At 42.2% G+C, this 26744-nt stretch overlaps 2 non-coding genes and 7 pseudogenes across 2 annotated transcripts; all 9 read right to left on the bottom strand.

Moving 5' to 3' along the window:
- Nucleotides 1-4873: 4873 nt before the first annotated feature.
- Nucleotides 4874-8236, bottom strand: LOC149516106 (25S ribosomal RNA). The gene has a single exon (XR_016346726.1). It is a non-coding gene; the product is annotated as a 25S ribosomal RNA (ribosomal RNA).
- A 4030-nt stretch (nt 8237-12266) lies between these two features.
- LOC149516107 (25S ribosomal RNA) lies at nt 12267-14101 on the bottom strand (annotated as a pseudogene).
- A 252-nt stretch (nt 14102-14353) lies between these two features.
- On the bottom strand, nt 14354-14506 carry LOC149516108 (5.8S ribosomal RNA; annotated as a pseudogene).
- Nucleotides 14507-14802: 296 nt separating this feature from the next.
- LOC149516109 (18S ribosomal RNA) lies at nt 14803-16598 on the bottom strand (annotated as a pseudogene).
- Nucleotides 16599-18451: 1853 nt separating this feature from the next.
- On the bottom strand, nt 18452-21283 carry LOC149516110 (25S ribosomal RNA; annotated as a pseudogene).
- A 230-nt stretch (nt 21284-21513) lies between these two features.
- On the bottom strand, nt 21514-21669 carry LOC149516111 (5.8S ribosomal RNA). The gene has a single exon (XR_016346766.1). It is a non-coding gene; the product is annotated as a 5.8S ribosomal RNA (ribosomal RNA).
- A 290-nt stretch (nt 21670-21959) lies between these two features.
- LOC149516112 (18S ribosomal RNA) lies at nt 21960-23759 on the bottom strand (annotated as a pseudogene).
- Nucleotides 23760-24626: 867 nt separating this feature from the next.
- LOC149516113 (25S ribosomal RNA) lies at nt 24627-26298 on the bottom strand (annotated as a pseudogene).
- A 232-nt stretch (nt 26299-26530) lies between these two features.
- On the bottom strand, nt 26531-26686 carry LOC149516114 (5.8S ribosomal RNA; annotated as a pseudogene).
- Nucleotides 26687-26744: the final 58 nt, after the last annotated feature.

Genomic DNA, 26744 nt, shown 5'->3' on the forward strand with positions numbered 1-26744 from the left:
ACTTACACATGCATGGCTTAATCTTTGAGACAAACATATGACTACTAGCATGATTAACCAGGTAGCATTCTTTAAGATGTTGGCATTATGTGGGCCTCAGTGCACTGATGAAGCAGTGGAGAAAGCCAAAAACAGAGCACAAGTGTCGAGCACATGAAATGCATGGCATTGGATGAACAAGGGTTGAAAGCCTGCTCACATAAAATGTTTCACATCTAAGAGTGCAATCAAACACCAGTGCACCAATAAGGCCATTAAGGTATGGGTGGCACACTTAGGATACAAGGCACGATTAAGGTTTAAACCATAGCCTTTAAAGACACAAGATGGATGATAGATGGTAAGACATCCAATTTCCATCGATTTAAATATGCAGCATAGTGTCCCAATTATGCCCCCAAGGTATGATGACCATATAGGGAAGATTGAAAGGGATGACAAGTTGATAGTTCGATGCATCGAGAATGGAGCCTACCAACATATGAAACTATAGCACCACTCATATGCCTATTGCATACAAGTGGTAGCATCCACTTACATCAGTCCAGAACTTGATCGATTACTCAATGAGCAAATAGAGGACACGATGTGTGAAGCCATGCCATAATCACTTAACATGGGAAAAACACAAGCGAGGGCCACTGCCTTACCATTCAATAAGCAACAATGGCATGACACCACCAATGCTTAGTCTGGCTAGGATTGTACACACAAACTCTGCTATCACCACCCTAAGGGGCAGTTGCTCGATTTGGGGACTTGTTCTTGGGGTCTTAGGTAACATTGATTGCATGCACAAGTTTGGCCAAGACAAGTCATTTTTGTGGTCAATAATAAAAGACCATGAGATTGCCAAATACCTGAGAGACTTGGCCAGGCCAAGCCCACAAATATAGCTTCTGCTTGCACCACCTTATGGAGTCATTACCTGATTCAAAGACTTGGTCTAGGGCTTAAGGTAGCATCAACCATAGGCATAAGCTTGAGTTCAGCACAACCACAGCCTTTTTTCTGCATGTACACCAACCGATCGAGGACATGGGCTCCTATAGGTCACCAAAGCAACCAGTCGCTAGACAAATGGCCAGAAAGCATGCACGGCTTAGATTTTGCTTCAGGGATATTGTCATGGATATAAGCAATGATAGGCCCATCATGCACACCAATAAGTGAAAGGGTCCCAGACAACCACCTCCTAAAGAGCATGAGAGGTTTTACAAATATGCTAGCAGTAGATATTAAAAGGTCTAAAAAGAGGACACTTTTTTCAAATAGGTATATCCTACACTAAGGGTCCACAGGTGCCGATGGTGGTCAAGGCATGTGCTTGCACCAAGGCCCAGAATATGGCGGTGGTGTTCAACGTAACTGCTTGCACCAAGGGCCATCTTCTATCGATGCTGATCAAAGTATGTGCCTACACAAAGTCTAGATTGTACCGATGTTGATCAAGGCATATAGCTGTAGCAAGGGCCAAATGTGTCGATGGTGGTCAAGGCAAGTGCCTGTAGTAAGGGCCAATATGTGCCGATGGTGGTCGAGGCAAATGCCCTTACCAAGCCAACTTGTGCTGATGGTTGAGACATGCGCCTAAACCATGTGCTAGCATGGGCTTTTAATGGTTGAGGTCTTGGCCAAAGTACAATTTTGGATAATGGTTCACATGTTGGGCTCCAGCATGTGCTGATGTTGTATTTTTTTATTTAAGGTACCATTACCAAAGAACCTGATCGACGGCATTGAAGGTTCTGACGATTAGTGTTGGGGGGCCAGGGTGTGTGCGTATGATGTGCGATGGTGTTGGTCTTTGGCCTTTATATTGGCCCTTTATCCCCCAAGAATCCTCAACAACTGACACCCCATTAAAAAGCATAAAAACTTTTACAAGTTTGCAGCCAGTAGCCATTCAAGTGTTTGAAATGGGGGTATTTTTTTCAAATGGCCACAAAATCTTCTATAGTTTTGATTTTTTAGCTAATTGTTTTTTGTGGATGCTAAAAAAATACAAAGATCACGTATACCAAATTTTGGGCCAAAACACCTTCTAAAAAAATTTGAAAAAATTTTGAACCATAAAAAATTTCAAAAATCATGAAAAATAAAAAATAAATAATCTTGCCATGAAACTTCTCTTGAAGGCATAGCGGGCTATTATATGAATTTATAAGCCATAAAAATGCCATTAGCATGGCGAAAAAATGAATATGTGTCTGAACGCACGTATTGTCAGGTCATGATACACGGTCTGAGCTCAAGATACTCGCATGTGGTGTGTGGCCTAGCATGTGCCGATGGTGTTCATGAAAACTGCCCACACAAAAGGCCAGCATGTGTTGATAGTGGTTGAAGCATGTACTAAGACAAAGGGCCAACATGTCCAGATGGTGGTCAAGGCATATACATATGTCTCAGACCACAAGTTGGTCTAAGCCCAAAGGTTCTAGTGGGATAGGGTCCAATAGCTAGCGGGACCAAGCTTTTAGGTTTACTGGAGGCCCAAGTCATAAGAAACTAGGTCATAATAGTGCTATGGGTAGTGATCGAGACTCAAGATGTTTAAGCACAATATTCATGTTTCGTAAAATTTAAACATGCCTAGGTACGGGCACTAGTGAGTGCTTATATGAATGTACAAGCCATGAAAATGGCACTGGCATGGCAAAAATATGAAGATGTGCTTAAACCCACCTACTACCTAATAGTGGTACGCATGGTGTGTGGCTTGGGCTCAGAATACTCGTGCATAGTGCATGCCTTAGCATGTATCAATGGTGTTTGAGGGAACTACCCACACAAAGGGCTAGCATATGCTGACGGTGGTCGAAGCATGTGCAGAGACCAAGGGCCAACTTGTCCCAATGGTGGTTAAGGCATGTGCATGACTCATGGTCCATAAGCTAGTCTACGCCCAAAAGTTTTAGAGGGACAAGGTCTGACAGCATAGGGGACTGGCCATTGAGGCCTACTGGAGGCCTAGGTTATGGGGAACTAGCCCAAAATAATGGTATAGGCAGTGATTAGGACTCAAGAAGCTCAAGCACAGCATTTATGTTCAGGTGTTCATGTTTTGCATAATTGAGTTAGGCCTAGGTACGGGTGCTAGTGAGTGTTTATATGAATTTACAAGCCATAAAAATTGCATTGGCATGGCAAAAATATCAATATGTGCCTAAACCTACCAACTGACTAATTGTGGTGTGTAGGGTGCACAACCCAGTCTTAAGATACCCATGTGTAATGCGTGCCATAGCATGTGCTGATGGTGTTCAAGGGAACTACCCGTACAAAAGGCCAGCATGTGCCTATGGTGGTCGAAGCATGTATTGAGATGAAGGGCCAACATGTCCCATTGGTGGTCAAGGCATGTGAATAGTCCACAGTCTACAAGCTAGTCTAGGCCTAAGGGTTCTAGTGGGATAGGGTTGATAGCCAGGGTACCAGGCCTTAAGGACTACTAGAGGCCTAAGTCACTAGAAACTAGCTCGAAATAGTGGTATGGGTAGTGATCAAGACTTAAGCGGCTCAGGCATAGTGTTCATGTTTGACAAAATTAAGCCAAGCCAAGGAACGGGCATTGGTGAGTGCTTATATGAATTTACAACTCATAGAAATGGCATTGGCACAAAAAAAATATAAAGATGTGCCTAAACCCACCCATTGCCCGATCGTGGTGCGCATGGTGCATAGCCCAAGCTCAGGATACCCACGCATGGTGCGTGGCCCAACATGTGTCAATGGTGTTTGATGGAATAGCCTGCATAAAGGGTTAGCATGTGCCAAAACCAAGGGCCAACATGTCCTAATGGTGGTTGAGGCATGTGTATGGTCACGGTCCAGAAGCTGGTCCATGCTAGGGTGCTCTAGCAGGACAAGGTATGTTAGGCAGAGAGACCAAGCCTTAAGGCCTACTAGAGGCCCAAGTCACAAAGAACTAGCTCAAAATAATGGTATGGGTAGTGATCAAGACTCCAAAGTCTTAGGCACATTATTCAGGTTTGGCAGAATTGGGCCAAGCCTAGGTGCAAGCATTGGTGAGCAATGTGCAGGGAAACAATTAGACCCTAGTGCAGGCACTAATGACTGAGGTGTAGGTGCATGGTCAAACCTAGGTGTGGGCATGCCTAAACATAGTCATGGTTCGAATCAAATTTATGGGCTTCTAAAAAACTTGGTACTGTAGAACAATGCTTGATAAACTAGAATTATGCTAAGCACTTGAGTTTTGTTGGCTAACTTGTTCCCTATCCAAGACCATACAGAGTTTGTCTTAAGACCAAAATTGGTGACACATACACTGAGTGTCATTTGGTGTTGATGGCGATCGAGGGGTAAACAAATGCCTTAGGTGGGAAGGTCATGGTACACATGCTACACCAAGTGCTAGCATCTACTAAAGGGGTATCCAAGGCAACAACTCACACCTAGTGCTAGCATCTACCAAATAGGTTTCTGAGGCAATAATCCGTTGCGTGGATGATGGTCAAGGCAAGTGCCAACACCAAGTGTTGACATCTAGCAATGGTGTCCAAGGAAATGTCCCACCCACTCCAAGGGGCTAGCATCTACTGATGGTGACTGGGGCAACAATAAGCCAGCGTCTGGAGATAATGTTTGAGGTAACAACCTGCCACACCAAGGGCCAACATATAAGGGCAAGAGAAGTATGAAGCAACTGCTTACGCTAAAGGTAAGCCTATCTCTATAATGAATACCAAGGGCATTTAGTTGCCATTTACTTGGACATTCAAGGGAGAGATGTCATCACACATGTGAATGGGTTACAATGGAGAACACCATTCCCTAACTCCAAAGAGGTGCGATCGACGTAAAAAAATGAAGTGAGAGGGCTTTGGTTGGTGTAAAATGGGGAGGCATGAATTGAAGTGACAAAAGGCTGAATCTTAGTGGATCATGGTAGCATGGCCACTCTGCCACTTACAATACATGATCATGTATTTAAGTTGTCTACAAAGAATTTTACCCACCGTTCGGTGGGAATTGAGCTTCGAAAAGACTAGTACGCCTTGTCTACAGTTAGAGCTACACCAACGACACGTGGCTTTAGGTGCTATAGGCCCCTATGCAAGTAAGCAATTGGGCAGCAGGTGCATGCATCACTTCTAGCCTACATTTTGACTTAGAGGCGTTTAGTTATAATCCAGAGCTTGGTAGATTTATGCAACTAGCTTTTCAACCAAGTGTGATGACTAAATATGCAAATGAATAGTTCTTCTCGTGCTAGGTTGAATACTATTGCAACCTTACCGTTAGTAAAGTAAAATTAACCAATCTCATGATGGTCTAAACCCAACATACATTCCCTATTGGTGGGTAAACAATCCAACACTTGGTGAATTCTGCTTCACAATGGTAGGAAAGATAAGAAGGCAACATCATTATGAATGCTTGGCTACCACAAGCTAGTTATCCCTATGGTAACTTTTCTAATACCTCTAGTTTTAATATTTGAAAGTCTAAAGGATCGATAGGCCATGCTTTCATGGTTTGTATTCATACTAGAAATCAAAATCAAACAAGCTTTTACCCTTTTATTCCACTTGAGATTTTTGTAATCATTGAGCTCATCTTAGGAAACCTGCATTATCTTTTAACAAATGTACTACCCCAGCCAAATGCCTACTTGAAAATGTTTTTTGCCTGAATCAACTAATCGAAGCTAGCATTGGGACCAAAAGAAGAAGTTGTACCTTGCCTCTAATTCATGGAATAAGTAAAATAAAATTAAAAGTAGTGGTATTTCAATTTTGCCCAAGGGCTTCCATATATCCTACACCTCTCAAGTAATTTCACAAAGTTAGACTAGAGTTAAACTTAACAGGGTCTTCTTTCCTCACTGATTCCATTAAGCCTATTCCCTTAGTTATGGTTTCATTGGATAGTAGATAGGGATAGTGGGAATCTCATTAATCCATTCATATGCATAACTAATTAGGTGATGAGGCATTCGGCTACCTTAAGAGAGTCATAGTTACTCCTGCCATTTACCCACACTTGGTTGAATTTCTTCACTTTGACATTTAGAGCATTAAGAAGAAATCACATTTCATGAGCATCCGTAGGGACCATTGTAATGCTTTGTTTTAATTAAATAGTTAGATTCCCCTTGTTCATACTAGTTTTGAGTCAACTATTCATTGCCCGGGGAAGGCCTCTGAGGGAGCCATTCCTAGTTCATCCCTCGACTAACATGCATCATCATGCTCTTGCCAGAAGAACAGCTCAAGTAGTGCACTGGTAGCTGATAGGTTAGGGACTAGGACCTCCATGCACAACCTTCAGAGCCATCCTTTTCTTGAGGTTACGGATCCATTTTGCCAACTTCTCTTCTTTACATTATTCCATCAACCAGAGGCTATTCACCTTGGAGACTTGATGTAGTTATAAGTATGACTAGATGCAGATGGCACTTGGTCCTTAAGATTTTGGCAGACCATTAGAGGCACACTAGACACCATATGATGTGTAGCGCTCTTTTGACTACTAGACCCTACCTTTGACTAAGCTATTCTAGGATGGGTAAGCCGTTAAATAGAAAAGATAACTCTTCTTGAGGTCCCTACTGATGTCTTCAAACTCCCTAATGTTGCTCTTAGCTACCATGTTCTAGTTCAAAAATTTTAACCTGATTCTTTTTTAAAGCTCATGTTAGACATGCTATCAAACAGGCTTCCCCTATTTTTTAAGATCGACTAACCCCTATGCAAGTGCCGTTCACATGGAACCTTTCCCTTTTTTAGCTTTCAAAGTTCTCATTTGAATATTTGTTACTACCACCAAGATCCGTACCAATAACCATTTCACCCGAGCTCACACCTTGAGTTTTATGGTGATCATTGCACCCTTCTACTCATCAGGGCCTGGCCCCTACCCTGAGAGTTGGGTATAGGTCGCACGCTTAAAAGCCATCCATTTTCAAGGCTAGTTGATTTGGCAAGTGAGTTGTTACACACTCCTTAGTGGATTTTGACTTCAATGACCATTGTCTTGCTGCCTTAATCAACCAACACCCTTTGTGGGTTTTAGGTTAGCACACAGTTGGGAATCGTAACCTAGCTTCTAGTTCATCTTGCATCACTAGTTCTGCTTACCAAAAATGGCCCACTTAGAGCTCTCAATTTTGTGGCGCTTCTCAATGAAGTAGCTGCATCATCTTACATATTTAAAGTTTAAGAATAGGCCAAGTGCATTGCACCCTCGATGCCTTTAATCATTGGATTGACCCGATAGAACTCGCTAAGGGCTCCAGCTATCTTAAGGGAAGCTTTAGGGGGAACTAGCTACTAGACGATTCAATTAGTTTTTTGCCCCCATAATGAAGTCAGACAAATTTTTTGCACATCAATATCACTGTCGGCCTCCATCAGAGTTTCTTTTGGCTTCGCCTCACTTAAACATAGTTCACCATCTTTCAGGTCCCAATAGGCATGGACACACTCAAACACTTCTTAAAAGATCAACGGTTGGTGGTGCACTCATGAGGGATCTTGCCAATCAACTTTTTTGTGTCTTAAGAATTTCTAGCTCGTTGATTAGCACACATGTTAGACTCTTTGGTTCATTTTTTAAGACAGGTTGAATGGAAAGCCCGTAAGCTAAAGTCAAGAGTCTATCGGTGAGGAGGCATGTCAAGATTGCATTTGTTGCATTCCATGATCTTAGCAATGATGTCTTTGCGGGCATGTCGAAAGCCCGAGTTTGGGCCATCACCACCACCTGACTCAATCCATTTCCCAAGCTAATTGGCAAACTGGCTTTTGTCATTCCACAATCAACCATGGAATATCGTCGATCCCTATCTATTTCCCTTCCAATAATTTTGAGCACTCTTTGACTCTCTTTTCAAAGTCTTTTCATTTTTCTCTCATGGTACTTGCTCGCTATCAGTCTCTGGCTCATATTCAGCCTTGGATGAAATTACCACCCGATTGGGGCTGTATTCCTAAACAATCTAACTCGTAAATAATGCCTTATGGTGCAATAGGGCCCCAGCAAATGGGGCTCTTACCCTCTTTGACACCTTTTCTAGGGGACTTGGGCCCAGTCTACCACTGAGGACACTTTTTTAGACTATAATTCAGATGCTGAGGGTGCCTAATTCTCAAGTTTGGCTCTTCCTAATTGATTCACCATTAGTAAGGGAATCAAGGTAAATTTATTTTCCTTTGCTTATTGATATACTTAAACTCAGTGAGTAATATTGCCTGACTTGGGCTCACGATATGAGCATCAACCTAGTGATGTAAGGGATTGATGATGTCTGAATGGACAATGAGTGTGCATCACCAGAGACGAGGCACACCGGGAACTTTATACGAATTTACAAGCCCTAAAAAAGGCATTAGCATGTAGAAAAATGAAGTTTTGCCTACACCCACATATTGCTTGATCATGATGGACATGGTGAAAAGCCCAGGCTCATGATACCTGTGTGTGGTACATAGCTTAGCATGTGCCAATGGTGTTCGAAGGAACTGTACGCACAAAGTGCTAGCATGTGCTGAGACCAAGGGCCAATATGTCTAGATGGTGGTTGAGGCATGTACATGTGTCACAGACCACGTGCTGGTCCAGGCCCAGAGGTTCTAGTAGGATAAGGTTCGATAGTAAGGGGGCCAGGCCTTGAGGCCTATTGAAGGCCTAGGTTATTGGGAACTAGTGCAAGACAGTGGCGTGGGTTGTGATTGGGACTCAAGAGGCTTAGGCACGGTGTTCATGTTTGGCAGAATTGGGATAGGCCTAGGTATGGGTGTTGGTGAGCACTTATATAAATTTACAAGCCATGAAAATGGCACTGGCACAGTAGAAACATGAAGATGTGCCTGAACCCACCTACTGCCTGATTGTGGTGCACATGGTGCATGGCCTGAGCCTAGGATACCCATGTATCTTATGTACCCCAACATGTGCCAATGGTATTCAAGGGAGCTGCCTGCATAAAGGGCTAGCATGTGCTAATGGCAATCGAAGCATTTGCCAAGACCAAGGGCCAACATGTCCCAATGGTGGTTGAGGCATATGCATGTGTCACGGTCCATAAGCTGGTCCATGTCTAGGGGTTCTAGCAAAATAGGGTCTGACAGCCACGGAGAGCAGGCCTTAAGGCTACTGGAGGCCCAGGTCATGGGGAACTAACCCATAATAGTGGTATGGGTAGTGATCGGGACTCAAGAGGCTTAGGCATGGTGTTTATGTTCAGCATAATTGAGCCATGCTAAGGTGCGGGTGCTTGTTAGCACTTATATGAATTTACAAGCCATAAAAATGGCATTGGTACTAAAAAAAATGAAGATGTGCCTAAACCCACCCACTGCCCAGTCGTGCTTTGCATGGTGCACGGTTGGGCCCCAACATACCCATACGTGGTGCATACCCCAACATGTACTGATGGTGTTTAAGGGAACTGCTTGCACAAAAGGCTAGCATGTGCCTATGGTGGTCAAAGTATGTGTCGAGATCAAGGGCCAACATGTCCCAATGGTGGTCGAGGCATATTCATGTTTCACGATCCACAAGCTAGTCCACACCTAGGGGTTCTAGTAGGACAAGGTCTAATAGCCAGGGTACCTGACCTTAAGGCCTATTGGAGGGCCAAGTCATAGGAAACTAGCCTAGAACAATGGTATAGGCAGTGATCAAGACTTAAGAGGCTTAGGCATGGTGTGTATCTTTCGTAAAATTGAGGCAACCCCAGTTGTAAGTGCTATTGAGTGCTTATATGAATTTATAAGCCATGAAAATGGCATTGGCACTACCGAAATATGAAGATGTGCATGAACCCACCCACTGCCCAGTTATTGTGTGCATCTGACCATGAAATACGAATGCCTCCAACTGTCCCTATTAATCATTACTCCAATCCCAAAGGCCAACACAATAGGACCAAAATCTTATGATATTATCCTATGCTAATGTATACAAGCATAGGCCTACTTTGAGTACTCTAATTTCTTCAAAGTAATAGCACCAGAGCAACGACCTACTAGTTAAAGCCAGGAATGCATCACTGGCAAAAGGGACAAGTAGATCGATGCTCACCATGAGGTAGATTAGACAACCTAATCCTAGTTCCAACTATAAGCTTTTTAACTGCAACAACTTAAATATATGCTATTGGAGCTGGAATTACTACAGCTATTGGCACCAAACTTACCATCTAATGGATCCTTGTTAAGAGATTTAGATTGTCCTCATTCTAATTACTAGGCTCATAGAGCCCAATATTGTTATTTATTGTCTTTACCTCCCCATGTTAGGATTGGGTAATTTGAGCACTTGCTGCCTTCCTTAAATGTGGTAGCCATTTTTTTTCATCCTTCTTCAGAACCAAACCCTATTTCTCTATCACCCATCACCACCATAGTAGGCCACTATCTTACCATCAAAACTTGATAGGGCAAAAATTTGAATGTTGCATTGTGGGCACAAAGGCCATGTGATCCATTGAGTTATCATGAATCATCAGAGCAATGGGCAAAGCCTGTGTCAACCTTTTATTTAATTAATGCATCCCTTCTAAAAGTTGGGGCTTGTTGCATGTATTAGCTTTAAAATTACTATGGTTATCCAAGTAACAAATACCATCAAACAAACTATAACTGATTTAATGAGCCATTTGTAATTTCATAGTCTTAATTAGTTCATACTTATACATGCATGGCTTAATCTTTGAGACAAGCATATGACTACCAATAAGATCAACCAAGTAGCAATGTTTCAAGATGTTGGCACTACATGGGCCTCAATGCACTGACCAAGCAGTAGAGAGAGCCAACACGGAGCACAAGTATCAAGCACGTGAAATGTATAACATCCGATGAACAAGGGGTAAGAGCCTACACCCACAAAATGTTTCTCATCTGAAAGCACTATCGAACACCAATGCACCAATATGGCCATGGAGGTTTCGGTGGCATACTTGCGACACAGGGCACGACTAAGGTCCAACCCACAGCCCCTAAAGACACAAGATGGATCAAAGATGGCAAGACATCTGATTTCCATCGATTTAGGCATGTAGCACTAGATCCCAATTACACCCCTAGGGTATGATGACCACATGAGGGGATACTGAAGAGGATGACAAGTTAACAGTACAATGCATCAAGCATGGAGGCTACCAACACATGCAACCATAGCACCACTCAATGCCCATTACGTACAAGTGGTAGCATCCATGCACACTATTCTATAATGCACCCAATCGATTACTCAATGCGTGAGCAAAGGAAATGACATATGTGGCCATGATAGTCCCATCACGCATACCTACTCCCCTCATAGGGAGGAGAAGGGGCGCTCAGACAACCACCACTAAAGAGCATGAGAGATTTTACAAATACGCTAGCAGTAGACATTAAAGTGTCTGAAATGGGGACACTTTTTTCAAAATGGCATATCCCGCATTGAGAGTCCACAAGTGCTGATGATGGTTGAGGCATGTGCCCGCATAAAGGCCTAAAATGTGGCAATGGTGTTTGAGGCAACTGCCCACACTAAGGGCCATCTTTTTATTGATACTGATCAAGGCATGTGCCTACACCAAGTCCAGATTATACCAATGCTAATCAAGGCTTGTGCTAACGGTGGTCAAGGCAAGTGTTCATACCAAGGGCCAGCTTGTGCCAATGGTGGTTGAGGCAAGTGCCCGTACCAAAGGCCAGCTCATGCTGATGATGGTTGAAACATGTGCACACATTATGTGTGATGGGTGCTGGTCTTTGGCCCTAATATTGGCCTCCTATCCCTAAGGAACCTCAACAACTCATACCTTCTCAAAAAGCATATGAGCTTTTATAGGTTCATACCAATAGCCATTCAAGTGTTTGAAATAAGGATGCTTTTTTCAAATGGCCACCTTAAGAGAGTCAAAGTTACTCCTGTCATTGACTCGTGCTTGGTTGAATTTCTTCACTTTGACATTCAGAGCACTGGGTAGAAATCACATTGCATGAGCATCCACAGGGACCATCGCAATGCTTTGTTTTAATTAAATAGTTGGATTCCTCTTGTCCAAACTAGTTTTGAGTCAACTATTTGTTTCCCGTGGAAAGCCCTCGAGGGGGCCATTCCTAGTCTATCCCTTAAGTGGCATGTGGTTACCTGATTTCACTATAAGAGTAGCTTAAGCAGTACACTGGTTGTTGATAGGCTTGAGCTAGGACCCTCGTACCTAGCCCTCAGAGCCAATCTTTTTTCCAACGTTATAGATCCATTTTGCCAACTTCTTTTGCCTACTTTGTTCCATTGACCAGAGGCTATTCAACTCAGAGACCTGATACGGTTATGAGTATGATCGAGCATGAATGACACTTTGTCTTCTAGATTTTCAAGGGCTATTAGGGGTGCACTGGATACTACATAATGTGTAGTGCTCTTCTAGTCACTAGACCCTACCTTTAACTGAGCCATTTCCAAGGTGGGCAGGGTGTTAAACAAAATCGATAACTTTTCTCGAGGCCCTTGTTGATGTCTCTAGACTCCTTAACATTGCCATCAGCTATTGCATCTTGGTTTAAGAATTTTAACTTGATTCTTTTTTAAAGCCACACCATACGAATTGTTGGACAGGCTTTCCCTATCTTTTAGGATCCACTAACCTATCTATAAGTGCCATTCACATGGAACCTTTCCCCTCTTTGGCTTTCAAAGTTCTTGTTTGAATATTTGCTACTACCACTAAGATCTACATCAACGGTCACTTTGCCCAGGCTCGTGCATCAAGTTTTGCAATGACTGCTACACTTTTCTACTCATTGCAGCCTAGTCCTTACCCCGATGGTAGGGTATAGGTCATGCGCTTAGGCACCATCTATTTTTTAGGCTGGTTGATTCCGTAGGTGAGTTATTAGACACTCGTTAATGAATTTCAATTTCCATGACCACCATCTTATTGTCATAATTGACGAACACCCTTTGAGTGTTCTAGGTTAGTGTGCAATTAGGCATCGTAACATGGCTTTCGATTCTTCTTGTATCACCAATTCTACTTACCAAAAATGGCCCACTTGGAGCTCTCGATTCCATAGTGCGGCTCAACAAAGCACTCACTCCATCCTACCTATTTAAAGTTTAAGAATTGATCAAGAGCATTGTGCCTTCGATGCCTTTAATCATTGGCTTTACCTGATAAAGCTCATTGAGGGCTCAAGCTATCTTAAAGGAAATTTCAAAAGGAACCAGTTACTAGATGGTTTGACTGGTCTTTCAACCCTATACATAAGTCAAATGAATGATTTGCATGTCAGTATCATTGTGAGCCTCCACCAAAGTTTCCTTTAGCTTTGCCCTACTCAAGCATAGTTCACTATTTTTTGGGTCTCGGCAGGCATGCTCACACTTGAACCCTTCTTAGAAGATCAAGATCAGTTAGTGGTGCACTCACGAGGGATCTCATCAACTAGTTTCCTTGAACCTTACAGGTTTTCTAGCCTGTTGACTTGCATACATGTCAAACTCTTTGATCCATGTTTCAAAATGGGCCAAATGAAGAGCCTATTGGCTGAAGCCAAGAGCACACTAGTGCCTGGGCACACCATGATCGTGGCGATAATGTCTCCATAAGCATATTGAAAGCCCGAGCTTGGGCTGCCACTACGACCCATGTCAATCCATCCCTTGAGCAGATCTATAGATTAGCTTTGGACATTCCATATTCGATTGAGGCACATCGCTAGCCCCTAGACGCATCCCTTCTAACAATTTAAAGCACTCTTTGACTTTTTTTTCAAAATTCTTTTCATTTTTCCCTCATGGTACTTGTTCGCTATCAATATCTTGCCCGTATTCAACCTTGGACAAAATTTACTATCCGATTAGGGCTATATTCCCAAACAACCTAACTTACAGATAGTGCCTCATGCTATGATAGGTTCCATGCATAATGGGGCTCTAATCCTTTTTGACACCATTTTCTAAGGGACTTGGGCCCAATCCATCACTGAAGACACTTCTCCAAACTACAATTTAGATGCTAGGGGCACTCGATTCTTAAGCTAGGCTCTTATCAATTCTCTCATCATTACTTAGGGAATCTTGGTAAGTTTCTTTTGTTCCCCTTATTGATATGCTTAACTCAATGGGTAATCTTGCCAAACCTGGGGTCACGATGCGAGCATCAACCAAACGATATGGGAAGTCTAATAAGGTTCAGATGGACAATGAGAGGCATCACTAGAGATAAGGCATGTCAAAAGCTTTACTACCAATGGTCGCGATGCTATCATTGCCAAGGATGGGTTTTGGGCCAACCACGACTGATGAGATCATGAGAGGCCATCTTCAACCCCCTCACTAAAGCCCAATGGGCTAGGGGTTGGAGGGGGGTGATGATGTATGACACCCAAGTAGGCGTGCCCTTAGCCTAATGGCTTGGGTGCAACTTGTTCAAAGACTCAATGGTTCATGGGATTCTACAATTCACATAAAGTATCACATTTTACTACTTTCTTCATCAATGTGAGAGCCAAAATATCCATTGCCAAGAGCATTTTGGATTTTCATGACAAAAGGAGTGACGGTGCCATCCATGCCCACCCCACGAATAGGATGGTGATGGCGCACACGCTCTTTTTCATTCAATTGCTTGGCACAATTCATGTCAGGGTTTGTTATTTGGCTTCAGGGGATGACATTAATCATTTCATCCATTTGAGAGGCAGAATGAAGTTATCTTCACACTCGTCTAGGGCCGAAAGGGGTTCAGGGCATAGGGGCACCTTTGCACCATTGCACCCTTGGTGTTTCGTTAACACATTCACAGGTCGTTCATTGAATAGGTTTCAATAATAATCCTTCTCCAGGTTTGCCTTTGGAAACCTTGTTATGACTTCTCCTTCCTTTAAATGATAAGGTTTAGTAGACTTTTCACAATGTCACAGGTAGTGAACTGTCCACTTTGCCATAATCCAAACACTTTACTGGACCATTCAATTAATAAGAGCAATGAACAATGTGTACAAAGGATAATGATATAATCAATGTAAGTTGATGACTCATGCTTACTAGGAATTCCTTATTGAAGACCAACAATTGCAATGATCTACACCCATCATGATGAAATTTCAAAGATTACCTGAGCTTGTTAGCCAAGGCTATAGACTCATTGAATACATTTGTTCAGCGTGCATACGACCCAAAGCATCTAAGGGCGTAATAGACCTTTATTGCCTTAAACTTTCTTTGCCTAAGTAGCCATAGTCCTAATAAGATGCTAGCTAAGGATCACCTTTATGTAGCTAGTTAGCAGGCTAAGGTCTTATTCGTTAATGGAACTAACCAGACAAATTGCTCCACCAACTAAGAACGACCATGTACCACCACCCATAGAATCAAGAAAGAGCTTTTAGTTTGTCAATCCTTACTATGTTTGGACTTGGTAAGTTTCCCCATGTTGAGTGCAATTAAGCCGCAGGCTCCACTCCTGGTGGTGCCCTTCCATCAATTTCTTTAAGTTTCAAACTTGTGACCATACTGCCTTTAGAACCTAAAGAATTTGATTCTCATAATGTGCTGATAGAGTCCTAAAAGTAACATCCATCGATCCCTATCAATATCATTTATGGTTGAGACTAATATGGTATTCGATCATCTTTGAGCCTTCAACTTTTGTTCTTGATTAATGAAAACATCCTTAGCAAATGCCTTCATAGTTGTTCATCTTTCATAAATCCAAGAATTTCACCTCTGACTAAGAATATGAATGCCCCTGACTGTCTTTGTTAATCATTACTTTGATCCCAAAGGCCAACACCATAGGAATGAAATCCTATGATGTTATCCCATGCTAATGTATACAAGCGTAGGCCTTTTTAGAGCACTCTAATTTCTTCAAAGTAATAGTGTGAAGGAATGACCTGGATAGTTAAGGCCAAAAGTACATTGCCAATAGCAGGGACAAGTAGACCAGTGCTCACCATGAATGAACTGAGCGAACCAACCCTAGGCCCAACTACAAGCTTTTTAACTACAACAACTTAAATATACGCTATTAGAGCTGGAATTATTTTGACTGTTGGACTAGAATTGCCTTCCAATGGATCCTCGTTAATGGATTTAGATTTTACCATTCCAATTGCCAAACTCATGAGCCTAATATTGTTATTTATTGTCACTATCTCTCTATGTCATGATTGGGTAATTTGTGTGCTTGCTGCCTTCCTAGGATTTCATAGCCATTTTTTAAGCTCTTTCTCTGTAATCGAACCCTAACTCTTTGTCATCCATTACCACCATAGTAGGCAACTATCCTAACATCGAAAGTTGATAAGGTAGAAATTTGAATGATGCATCACCGATATAAAGTCTATGTGATCCGTCAAGTTATCATGAATCATTAAGGCAATAGGTAAAGCCCGCATTGACCTTTTATCTAATAAATGCATCCTTTCCAGAAGTTAGGGTTTGTTGTATGTATTAGCACTACAATTACTATGGTTATCTAAGTAATAGATACCATCAAATAAACTATAACTGATTTCATGAGCCATTTGTAATTTCATAGTCTGAATTAGTTCATACTTACACATGCATGGCTTAATCTTTAAGACAAGCATGTGGCAACTGAAAGGATCAACCAGGTAGCACTCCTTCAAGATGTTGGCATTGTATGGGCCTTAATGCACCAACCGAGTGGTAGAGAGAGCCAATATAGAGCACGGGTGTCAAGCACGTGAAATGCATGGCATCGGATGAACAAAGGCTGAGAGCTTGCACCTATAAAATGTTTCACATCTAAGGGCATGATTGAAAACCAATGCACCAAATGGCCATGAAGGTTTGGGTGGCACACTTGGGACATAGGGCATGATTGAGGTTCGACCTATAGCCTCTAAAAACACAAGATAGATGAGGGATGGCAAGACTTTGATTTCCATCGATTTAGGTATGTAGCACAGGATTCTGATTGTGCCTTTAGGGTACAATGACCACATGGGTTGATAGTTTGATGCATCGAGCATGGAACCTGCTAACACATGCAACCATAACACCACTCATAGGAGGATCTGGCCTTGAGGCCTACTGGAGGCCTAGGTCATGAGGAGCTAGCCTGAAATAGTGGTATAGGTAGTGATCAGGACTCAAGAGGCTCAAGCACGATTGAGCTAGGCCTAGGTGTAGGCACTAGTGAGTCCTTATATGAATTTACAAGCCATTAAAATGGCATTGGATGGTAAAAATATGAAGGTGTGCTTAAACCCACCCATTGCTTGGTCGTGGTGCGCATGGTGCATACCCTGGGCCTAGGATACCCATGCATGGTACGTGCCCTAGCATGTACCGATGGTGTTTGAAGGAACATGCCACACAAAGGGTCAACATGTGCCTATAACAGTCGAAGCATGTGCCGAGACCATGGGCCAACATGTCCCGATGGTGGTCGAGGCATGTGCTTGTGTCACAATTTACAAGCTAGTTCATGCCCAGGGGTTTTAACGAAATAAGGTCCAATAGCTAGGGGGACTACGCCTTGAGGCCTACTAAAGGCTCGGGTCATGGGAAACTAGCCCAGAACAATAGTATGGGTAGTGATCATGACTTAAAATGCTTAGGCACATTGTTCATGCTTGGCAAAATTGAGCCATGCCCAGGTACGAGCATTGGTGAGTGCTTATATGAATCTACAAGCCATAAAAATGTCATTGGCATGGTAGAAATATAAAGATGTGCCTGAAACCATCCACTACCCAATCATGGTGCGCATGGTGCATAGCCATGGCTTAGGATAACCATGGGTGGTGAGTGGCCCACTATGTGTCGATGATGTTCAAGGGAACTGCCTTCACAAAGGGCCAACATATGCCAATGGTGGTCGAAGCATGTGCCAAGACCAAGGGCCAACATGTCCCGTGGTGGTCAAGGCATGAGTATGTGTCATAGTTTGTAAGCTGGTCCATGCTGGGGGTTCTAGCAGGATAAGATCTGATAGCTAAAGGAACTAAGCTTTCAGGCCTATTGGAGGCCCAGATCATGGGGAACTAGCCTAAAACAATGGTATTTGTAGTGATCAAGACTCTAAAGTTTGAGGCACGGTGTTCAAGTTCAGTAGAATTGAGCTAAGCCCAAGTGCAGGTGCTGGTGAGCGATGCACATGGACACAGTCAGACCCAAGAAAGGGCACTGATGATCAAGGTGTAGGTGAATGGTCAGACCTAAGTGTGGGCATGCCTAAACACAATCATGGTTCGAATTAAATTTGTGGCTTAGGCAGGTGAAGTCAATTCCCTGACCAAGGCGACATAGAGTTTGGCTTAAGATTAGAGATGCTGACACATGCATTGAGCATTATTTGGTGCCCATGGTGATTGAAAGGCAAACAAGTGCCATGGGTGGGAAGGTCATGGTACACATGCTGCACCAAGTGCTAGCATCTACCAAAGGGGTGTCCAAGGCAACAACCCACATCTAGTGTCGACATTTACCAAAGAGTTGTTTGAGGTAACAGCCCACACCAAGGGCCTGCTTGCACAGATGGTGGTTAAGGCAAGTGCCCACACCAAGTGTTGACATCTGTAAAGGATTCTACCCATCGCTCGATGGGAATTGAGCTCTAAAGAGGCTCACATGGCTTGTCTACCACTAGGGCTACACCTACAACATTTGCCCTTAGGGGCATGAGCCCTTACTATAGGTCAGCAATTGAAGGTAGGCACATGCATCACTTTTAGCCTAGATTCTAACTTAGAGGCATTCAATCATAATCCAACACATGTTAGCTTTAGACCACTGCCTTTTCAACCAAGCATAATGACCAATTGTGCAAATCAATGGTTCCTTCATAGTAGGTTGAATTACTATTGTGGCATTTACCATCAATAGGATAAAACTAACCTGTCTCATGATGGTCTAAAACCAACTCACATTCTCTATTGGTGGGTGAACAATCCAATAGTTGGTGAATTTTGCTTTATAATGATAGGAAAGTCAACATCAAAGGATCAAAAAGCAATGTCATTATGGTTTCACAAGATAATAGGCAAGGATAGTAGGAATCTCATTAATCCACTCATTTGCATCACTAATTAGATGATGAGGCATTTGGTTACCTTAAAAAAGTCATAGTTACTCTTGCCATTCACCCGCACTTGGTTGAATTTCTTCACATTGAAATTCAGAGCACTGGGTAGAAATCATATTACATGAGCATCCATAAGGACCATGGTAATGCTTTGTTTTAACTAAACAATTGAATTCCCCTTGTCTGTACTAGTTCTAAGTTGACTGTTTGTCGCCCTAAGAGGGCCCCTAAAGGAGCCATTCCTAATCTGTCCCTTGGTCTACACACAATGACCCACTCTCACCATGGGAGCAACTCGAGTAGTGCACCAATAGCTAATGGCTTTAAGTCTGGGACCCCAATTCCTAACCTTTAGAGCCAATCCTTTTCTCAAGGTTATAGATCCATTTTGTCGACTTCCCTTGCCTACATTATTCTATCAACTAGAGGCTGTTCACCTTGGAGACCTAATGTGATTATGAGTACGATCGAGCATAGACACCACATAATGAGTGGAGCTCTTTCGGCCATTGGACCCTACCTCTGGCTGAGCCATTTCTAGGGTGGGCAAGCTATTAAATAAAAAATTTAATTTTTTCTGAGGCCCTTACTGATGTTTTCAAACTCCTTAATGATACCATCAACCATCGTGTCTTAGTTTAAGAATTATAACTCAATTTTGTTTCGAAGCTCACACCAGATGTGCTATCGGATGGGCTTTTCCCATTTTTTAGGATCAACTAACCCATGCGCAAGTGCCATTCACATGGAACCTTTCCTTTATTTAGCCTTCAAAGTTCTCATTTGAAAATTTACTACTACCACTAAGATCTACATCGATGGCCACTCCACTAGGGCTCTTACCTTGGGTTTTACGGTGATCGCTACGCCCTGTACTCATTAGAGCCTAGCCCTTACCCTGATAGTCGAGAATAGGTCACGTGCTTAAGCGCCATCCATTTTTTAGGCAAGTTGATTTGGTAGGTGAGTTGTAACACACTCCTTAGTGGATTTCAACTTCTATAACCATCGTCCTACTATTTTAATTGATCAACACCCTTTATGAGTCTAGGTTAATGCATAATTGGGCACCATAACTTGGCTTTTGGTTTTTCTCGCATTGTTAGTTTTGCTTACCAAAAATGACCCACTTGGAGCTCTCAATTTTGTGGCATGGCTCAGTGAAGCAATCGTGCCATCCTACCTATTTAAAGTTTGAGAATAGGTTGAGGGTGTTGCACCCCTAATGCCACTAATCATTGGCTTTACCAAATATAACTCGCTAATGGCTCTAGTAATTCTAAAGGAAACTTTGGAGGGAACCAGCTACTAGATAGATTGATTAGTCTTTCACCCCTATACTCATGTTAGATGAATGATTTATATGTCAGTATCGCTGTGGGCCTTAACTAGAGTTTCTTTGGCTTTGCCATGCTTAAGCATAGTTCACCATTTTTTGAGTCTTTATAAGCATGCTCACACTTAAACCCTTCTTAGAAGACCAAAGTTGATCAGTGGTGCAGTTGTGAAGGATCCCGTCAATCAATTTCCTTATGCCTTATGAGTTTTCTAGCTCGTTGACATGCAAACATGCCAAACTCCTTAGTCCATGTTTCAAGATAGGTCAAATGGAGAGCCTGCAAGTAAATGCTAGGAGCACATCAGTGCCAAGGCACACCAAGATGGTATGTGCTACATTCCATGATCATAGAGATGATGTTGCCATAAGCATATCGAAAACCCAAGCTTAGGCTGGGGCCATGACCTATATCGGTCCCATGCCCTGAGTCGATCGATAAATCGGCTCTCATTGTTCCACATCCAATTGATGTGCTTCACCAGCCCCTATATGTTTCCCTCTTGACAATTTTAAGCACTATTTGACTCACTTTTCAAAGTCCTTTTCATCTTCCCTCATGGTACTTGTTCACTATCGATCTTTCATCTGTATTTAGCCTTGGATAGAATTTATCGCCTGGTTGAAGCTACATTCCCAAACAACCCAACTCACTTGTAGTGCCTTATAGTGCGATAGAGTCCAAGCACATTTGGGCTTTCATGCTCTCTAATGCCCTTTTTTAGGGGACTTAGGTTCAGTTTGCCATTGAGGACACTTCTCTAAACTGTAATTCAGACATTGAGGGTGCTCAATTCTTAAGTTAGGCTTTTCAAAGTTCGCTCACCATTACTAGGGAATTCCTTGTAAGTTTCTTTTCCTTTGCCTATTGATATGCTTAAACTCATCGAGTAATTTTGGTTGACCTAAGGTCACAATGTGAGCATCAACCATGTGATAAGGGGGTCCGATGGGGTCCAGATGGACAACAAGCATGTGTCATCGAATATGAGGCATATTGGGAGCTTTACCACCAATGGTCATAGCATTATCATTGCAGAGGACTCGGTTTTGGGCCAACTATGACCAATAAGATCGCGATAGGCCATCTTACACTCCTTTACCCAGAGCCTGATGGGTAAGGTGTTAGAGGGGTGACAATGCATGACAACCAGGTAGGCATGCCCTTAACCTAATGGTTTGGGGTGCAACTTGCATTCAAAGACTCAATGGTTTGCAAGATTCTACAATTCACACCAAGTATCACATTTTGCTATGTTCTTTATTGATGCACAAGCCAAGATATCCATTATTGAGAGTCATTTTGGTTTTTCATAATAGAAGGAGTCGTAGTCCTATTCGCACACACACCACGAATGGGATAGTGATAGTGCATGCACTTTTTTTCATTTCGATTCCTTCCGTGATTCAAGTTGGGGGTTTGTTATTCAGCCACGGGTAATGGTAGTTATCGTTTCGCCTATCTAGGAGGTGGAACAAAGCAATCATCATGCCTGTCTAGGGCTAGAAGGGGCTCGAGGCATAAAGGCACCCTCGCCCCCTAAATGTTTTGTTAATGCATTCGTAGGTCATTTATTGAGTGGGTTTTGACAATGATGCTTCTGTAGGTTCACCTACGGAAACCTTTTGCGACTTCTTCTTCCTTTAAATGATAAGGTTGAGTGGACTTCTCGTGACATCATGGCCAATGAACCATCAATGTTACCATGATCCAAACACTTCATCAGACCATTTAATTGGTAAAAGTGTCGGGCAGTGTGTACAGAAGGCAATGACATAGTCCATCGAGTTGATGACTTGCACGAACTAGGAATTCCTCATTGAAGACCAACAATTACAATGATCTATCATTTTCATGATGACATTTCAAAGATTACCCAAGCTTGTCGACCAAGGCTATGGACTTGTTGAATACATCAATGTAGGGTGCATGTGGCCCAAAACATCTAAAGGCATCACAAACTTGTTATTGCCTTAAACTTCTTTGGCCTAAGTGACCATAGTCCTTCTAAGAAGCTAGCCACAAAAAATCACCTTCACGTAGCTAGTTAGCAAGTTGAGGTCTCATTCATTAACAGAATTAAGCAGATAAATCACTCCATCAAGTAAGAATGGCCATGCACTACCACCCATAGAATCAAGAAAAAACTTTCAGTTTGTCAATCCTTACTATATCTATACTTGGTAAGTTTCCCCATGTTGAGTCAAATTAAGATGTAGGCTCCACTCTTGGTGGTGCCCTTCCATCAATTCCTTTAAGTTTCAGCCTTGTAACCATACTCCCCTCTAAACCCAAAGACTTTGATTTCTCATAAGTTGTCGATGGAGTCCTAAAAGTAACATCCATCGATCCCTGGTCGGCATTATTTATGGTTAAGACTAGGACAATATCTGATCATCTTCAAGCCCTAACTTTTATTCTTGAATAATGAAAATAGCCTTGGCAAATGCTTTCATAGTTGTTCATCTTTCATAAATCCAAGAATTTCACTTTTGACTATGAAATACGAATGTCCCTGACTGTCCCTTTTAATCCTTACTCCGATCCTGAAGGCCAACACTATAGGATCAAAATCCTATGATGTTATCCCATGCTAATGTATATAAGCATAGGCTTGCTTTGAGCACTCTAATTTTTTTCAAAATAATAGTGCCGGAGGAATAACTCAACTAGTTAAGAATAGGAGTGCATTACTGGTAGTAGGGATAAGTAGATCAGTGCTTACTGTGAGGCAAATCAGACAATGCAAACCTAATTCCAACTATGAGCTTTTTAACTGCAACAACTTCAATAAACGCTATTAAAGCTAGAATTATCATGGCTATTGGCACTAGACTTGCCCTCAAATGGATCCTTATTAAGGGATTTAGATTGTACTCATTCCAATTACCAGACTCATAGAGCCTAGTGTTGTGAATTATTGTCACTAGCACCCTATGTCAGGATTAGGTAAATTGTGCACTGCTGCCTTCCTTGGATGTGGTAGCCATTTCTTAGGCTCCTTTTCTAAAATCAAACCTTAATTCTCCATCACCCATCACCACCATAGTAGGCCATTATCCTACCATCAAAAGTTTATAGGATAAAAATTTGAATGATGCATCATCGACACAAAGGCCATGCAATCCATCGAGTTATCATGAATCATTAGATCAATAGGCAATGCTTGCGTCGACCTTTTATCTAAAAAATGCATCATTTTCAGAAGTTAGGGTTTGTTGCATGTATTTGCTCTAGAATTACTATAGTTATTTAATTAGTAGATACCATTAAAAAAACTACAACTAATTTAATGAGCCATTCATAATTTCATAGTCTGAATTAGTTCATACTTACACATGCATGGCTTCATCTTTAAGACAAGTGTATGACTACTGATCAACTAGGTAGCATTCTTTCAAGACATTGGCACCATATGGGCCTTAATTCACTGATTAAGCAACAAAGAGAGCCAACACAGAGCACAAGTGTTGAGCACATGAATTCATGGCATCGGACGAATAAGGGTTGAGAGCCCACACTGATAAAACATTATGCATCTGAGAGCATGATTAAACACTAGTGCACCAATATGGCCATGAAGGTTTGGGTGGCACACTTAGGACACAAGGAATGATTGAGGTCTGACTCATAGCCCTAAAGGATGCATGATAGTTGAAAGATGGCAAGACATCTGATTTTCATCGATTAGGTATACAGCATAAGATCCCGATTGCACCCCCAAGGTAAGATAACCACATGGGGGGAGATTGAAGAGGATGATGGGTTGATAATTTGATGCATCGAGCATGAAGCCAACCAACATCCACAACAATAGCACCTCTCATATGCCCATTACGTATAAGTGACAATATCTATGCACACTGGTCTATAATGCACCCGATCGATTATTCAAATAGCAAACAGAGAAAACAACGCATGAGTCCATGCCATAACTGCCTGGCATGAAAAAACATAAATAAAAGCCATAAGAGTACCTCTACCATCTAACGACAACAACAACATGGCATATCAATGCTTGGTCTGGTCGAGATTGCACATGCAATCTCCACTGTCACCACCTTAGAAGGATGTTGCCCAATTCGGGGACTTATTCCTAGAGTTTTAGGTAGCATCGACTGCATGGATGTACTTGGCTAGGCCAAGGCATTTTTATGGTTGACAAGAAAGGATAATGAAATTGTTAAAAACCTGAGAGACTTGGCCAAGCCAAGCCAGTGATCATAGTTTTACTTGCACCACCCCATAGAACTGTTACCCAATTCAAGGACTTGGTCTGGGGTTTGGGGTAGCTTCAGTTACGGGCATGAGCTTGAGCTCAGCACAATCGAGCCCTTCATTTGCATGCATGCCAACTGGTCAACTTTGCATCTAGTATAGGAATTACCAATTCCCTTTTAAAGCTCACACCAAACACACTATCGAATAGGCTTCCCCCATCTCTTTGGATCAACTAACCTAAGTGAAGGTGTTATTCACATGGAACTTTTCCCCTTTTTAGTTTTCAAAGTTCTCATTTGAATATTTGCTACTACTATCAAGATCTGCACTGATGGTCGCTCTGACCTCCTATTCATTAGGGCCTGGCCCTTGCTTCGATGGCTAGGTATAGGTCACGCGCTTAAGTGCCATCCATTTTTTATGCTAGTTGATTTGATAAGTGAGTTGCTACACACTCCTTAGTAGATTTCAACTTTTATGACCATCATCCTACTATCTTAATTGACTAACACCTTTTATGGGTTCTAGGTTAATGCACAGTTGGGCATTGTAACCCTACTTTTGGTTTATCCCACATCGCCATTTTTACTTACCAAAAAAAAAGCCCATTTGGAGCTCTTGATTTGTGGCACGGCTCAACAAAATAGCCACACTATCCTACCTATTCAACATTTAAGAATAGGTCAAAGGTGTTGTCCTCCCAATACTTCTAATCATTGGCTTTACCTGATAGAACTCGCTAAGGGCTCTAGCTATCTTGAGGGAAACTTTGGAGGGAACCAGCTACTAAACCATTCGATTAGTCTTTCACCTATATACTCAAGTTAGACAAAAGATTTGCACATGAGTATCACTGCAGGCCTCCATCAGAGTTTTCTTTGGCTTTGCCTTACTCAGACATAGTTCACCATCTTTGAGGTCCCGACATGCATGCTTACACTTAAACTTTTCTTAGAAAATCAAGGTTAGTCAGTGGTGCACCCACAAGGGATCTTGCCAATTAGGTTTTTTATGCCTTACGGGTTTTCTAGCCCATTAACTCACACAAATGTCAAACTCTTTGGTCTGTGCTTCAAGATAGGCTAGATGATGAACTAGTAGGCTAACGTCGGGAGCACATTGGTTCTGAGGCACACTGAGATGGTGTGTGTTGGATTCCATGATCATGGTGATGACATCTTCACTACTATATCAAAAGCTTGGGTGTCAATCCATGCCTCAAGTCATTCGATAGACTAGTTCTTGTTGTTCCTTATCTGACTAAGGCACATCACTAGCCTTTATCCACTTTCTTTTTGACAATTTCAAGCACTCTTTGACTCTTTTTTCAAAGTCATTTTCATGTTTCCCTCATGGTTCTTATTCACTATCAGCCTCTCACCTGTATTCAGCCTTGGATGGAATTTATTGCTCAATTGGGGCTGTATTCCTAAACAACTCGACTTACAAATAGCGCCTTATGGTGTGATAGTGTCTAGGCACAATGGGGCTCTCACCCTCTCTGGTACCATTTTCTAAGGGACTTAGGCCTAGTCTGCCATTGAAGACAGTTCTCCAAACTATAATTCGAATGTTAGAGGTGCTTGATTCTCAAGCTAGGCTCTTCTCGATTCATTCACTATTACTATAAGAATCCTAGTAAGTTTATTTTCCTCTTCTTATTGATATGCTTAAACTCAGTGGGTAATCTCACCTAACCCGAGGTCATGATGTGAGCATCGATTGAGTGATACAAGGGGTCAATGGGGTTTAGATAGAGAATAAGCGTGCATCATCAGAGACGAGGCACATCAAGAGCTTTACCAACAATGATCATGGTGCTATCATTGTTGGAGTCTTGCTATTAGGCCAACATCGATCATTGAGATGATGAGAGGCCATCTTCTTCTCCTCTCACCTAAAGCTTAATGGGTTAAGGGTTAGAGTGGGCAATGATGAATGACACCCAGGCAGACCTACCCTCGATCTAATGGCTTAGGGTGTAACATGCGTTCACAAACTTGATGGTTCATGGGATTTTGTAATTCACATATAGTATCGCATTTTCCTATGTTCTTCATCAATGTGAGAATATAGATATCTATTGCCATGAGTTGTTTTAGTTTTTCATGACAAAAGGAGTTACGGTGCTACTCGCACATACACCTTGAACG

Source organism: Durio zibethinus, chromosome 11 (genome assembly GCF_047325235.1).
Source record: "Durio zibethinus cultivar Kanyao isolate XHJ-2024 chromosome 11, ASM4732523v1, whole genome shotgun sequence".
Taxonomy (NCBI): domain Eukaryota; kingdom Viridiplantae; phylum Streptophyta; class Magnoliopsida; order Malvales; family Malvaceae; genus Durio; species Durio zibethinus.